The sequence below is a fragment of the Crocuta crocuta genome, unplaced genomic scaffold (genome assembly GCF_008692635.1).
Source record: "Crocuta crocuta isolate KB4526 unplaced genomic scaffold, BGI_CrCroc_1.0 scaffold1537, whole genome shotgun sequence".
NCBI lineage: Eukaryota > Metazoa > Chordata > Mammalia > Carnivora > Hyaenidae > Crocuta > Crocuta crocuta.
The window spans coordinates 35,062-38,552 of NW_027528018.1; positions in this window are offsets into that span (position 1 = coordinate 35,062).

A 3,491-nucleotide genomic window follows, 5' to 3' on the forward strand; every position below is an offset into this window, starting at 1 on the left:
CTGTTGTAAAGGGGATGGTTTCCATATTTCTTTTCAAATCATTCATTTTATCTTATAAAAAGCAAATATTCATGTGTGTTAATTTTGAATCCTGAAACTTTACTGAATTATTTAATTATTTCTAATAAATTTTTGTGGAATATTTAGAATTTTTTATATACAAGACCTTGTCATCAGCAAATGAATAATTTTACTTCTTCATTTTCAATTCTAATTCTTTTTTTCCTGTTTTTGAAAGTTTTTATTTTAATTCCAGTTAGTTAACATACAATGTTATATTACTTCCAGGTTTTAAATACAGTAATTCGACAGTTCCATACATCACACTGTACTCGTGAAGACAAGTGCGCTTCTTAATCCCCATCACCTACTTAACCCATTCACCTACTCCATTGTTCCACTTTGCTTATTTGTTTTGCTTCATAAATTCGACATATGGGTGATAACATAGGGTATATGTCTTTCTCTGCTAACTTATTTCACTTACTATAATACTGTCTCTAGCTCAATCCATGTCATTGAAAATGACAATATTTCATTGTTTTTTTATGGCTGAATACTATTCCATTGCATATATATATATATATATATATACCATCTCTTCTTCATTCATTAATTGATGAATACTTGGGCTGCTTGCATATCTTGGCTATTGCAAATAATGCTGCTATAAAAATAAGGGTGTATGTATCCCTTTCAATTAGTGTTCTTGTACACTTTGGGTACCCAGTACCATGCTGGCTGAAACATAAGGTAGTTCTATTTTTAATTTTTTTTTTGAGGAGCCTCCATACTGTTTTCCACAGTGGCTGCACCAGTTTGCATTCCCACCAACAGTGTAAGAGGGCTCTCCTTTTTCTACATCCTCATCAAAACCTGTTGTTTCTTGTGTTGTTGATTTTAGCCATTCTGACTGATGTGAGGTGATGTCTCATTGTAGTTCCGATTTGTATTTCCCTGATGATGAGTGATACTGAGCATATTTTCATGTGTCTGTTAGCATAGCTTGCTTTTCCAACACAGAAAAGGGCAAAGACTTAGACAAAAGACAAAGATAGAAGAATTTATCCCAAGTGAAAGAACAACATAAGGCCATGGTCAGAGATGTAAACAAAACAGATATAAGTAAGAGGCCAAATGGAGAATTTATGTTTTTAGTATTCACTCAAATTACACTTAGTTTACAAATAGTTTAATACTAGTTTCAGGCTTACAACATAGTGATTCAACACTTACAATACCTGGTTTTCATCACACCACTTGTGATATTTAATCCCTATCAACTACTTAATTCATCCCCCCCCACTTCCCTTCTGGTAACAATCAGTTTGTTCTCTATAATTAAGAATTTGTTAGAAGGGGCCAACATAGCAGAGAAGTAGGAGGATCTGCACTCCCTGCATCTCTCAAATCAAGAAGGCCTGATGCCAATGGACTTTGAACCCCAAGAGTCTGAGAGGAAAAGAGACTAAGTCTACCAAGGAGAAAACAGGAAAACCAGACAGCCCACAGATGGGTGATTGTGAAATGGGGGAGATAAAATGGGCCACATTGTCATGAAGGGGAGGGATCCCCTCCTGCAGACAGACAAGGGGAAGAGAAAGAACAGCTGGGGAAGCATAGGACTGTATCTGGACGAGAGAAAAATCTTGGACTGGAAAAGAGAAAGATCCCATCTCTAACTGCAGGGGTTTCTTCAGACTGAGGCCAGCTGCCTTGTTCACACACCTGGAGAAGAGGGGAGTCAGCTTCAGGTTTGGCGGTAGGTCAGGAGCACAGTATGCAGCAGGAGAAACCAATCCCCTCCCCTGAAGTGCTGCAGCACAGCCAGGGGATCACACACATGGAGCGGGAGTTTAAATCCCAGCTAAGTGTGGGACACAAGAGACAACGGAGTGAGACAGGCCACCTCGTATGTGTCCGCAGCACAGTGAGGACAGATTCAAAGGAGCGATTTGGGACACATGGTCCGTGAAGAAGGAACTGGGGGCTCACCGTTATTCTCCCCAGAGCCACCAAGGCAGGGCCTCAGAGATCAGTACACAGGGCCCACAGTGGAGGCAGGACCCACCTACACCAAACCACGCCCCTCAATGCTGGGTAGCTGTCTATCTACTGAAGCTGGATAGATGCTGTGGAACCAGATGGCCCCCTCCTATGGACCAACACTGTGGCATTGTGTGGCTTAATTCTAGGACAATTCTTGTTATTTAGATACATTCTCGTTTTCTCCTTCCAAACTTTTCCCTCCTCTAGGCTGGATACTCTGCTTATTGGTTGCCTAAACAGATATATTTAATATCCATTCTCTTGATGCATGTTGTACACCTCCTTTTTTACTTTCCTTTCCATCTCTCGGGAATAATCAAGACATATAGTTTCTCTGGGTAACTTTATCTTCATTACTTTTTCCTCACCTTCTTCCTTATTTTCCTCTTTCGCCTGACCAATATTCATTTTTTCTTTTTCCCCACCCCTGCCATTTCTCTTTTTGTATATGCTCTTCCATCAGCACTGCCTCCACCCTGTTATCTACTTGTAGCTGGTGCTTATAGTTTTTTGTTTTTAGATTGTTTTTTGATTTTGTTTGTTACCTTATTTGTTTTATTTGTTTGTGTGTTTGCATGTTTTTGTTTCGTGTTTGTCTGTTTGTTTTCCTTTCCAGGGCTACTTCAAGGAACAAATCAAAGCACACCTAGGGGAGGGTCCAAAACATCAGTATGAATAGGGAAATAAAATAATGAAAGTCACACAACAGACACCAAGTAACACTCTCCAAAAAACACCTCCTAAACAGCCAAGCCCTGGACAGTGTATTATCTCCGCCCCCCATTAATACAGCTGTGCTCACAGATACAGAGTACATAAGAGCTTTTAAAACTTATAAGTGACAGAAAACTAGCCAAAATGATGAAGCGGAGGAATTCTCCTCAAAACAAATTCCAGGAAGAAGTGACAGCTAGGGGCGCCTGGGTGGCTTAGTCGGTTAAGCGTCCGACTTTCGCTTAGGTCATGATCTCGCGGTTCGTGGGTTCGAGCCCCGTGTCAGGCTCTGTGCTGACTGCCAGCTCAGAGTCTGGAGCCTGTTTCAGTCTGTGACTCCCTCTCTCTCTGACCCTCCCCTGCTCAGTCTGTCTCTCTCTCTCTCTCCTAGAAATAAAAAAAAAAAAAGAAGTGACAGCTAAAGAATCAAAACAGATATAAGCAACATAACTGAGCAGGAATTTAGAACAATTAATCGCTGGACTTGAAAAAAAATAGAAGACAGCAGAGACTCCATTGCTGCAGAGATCAAGGATCTTAAAAATAGAATTTTAAAATGCTATAAATGAGGTGCAAAATAAAATGGAGGTGGCCACAGCACGGATTGAAGAGGCAGAAGTGAGAATAGGTGAATTAGAAGATAAAATTATAGAAAAGAGGAAGGCATGAAAAAGAGAGATAAAATGATACAGGAGCATGAAAGGAGAATTAGAGAACTAAGAGATGCA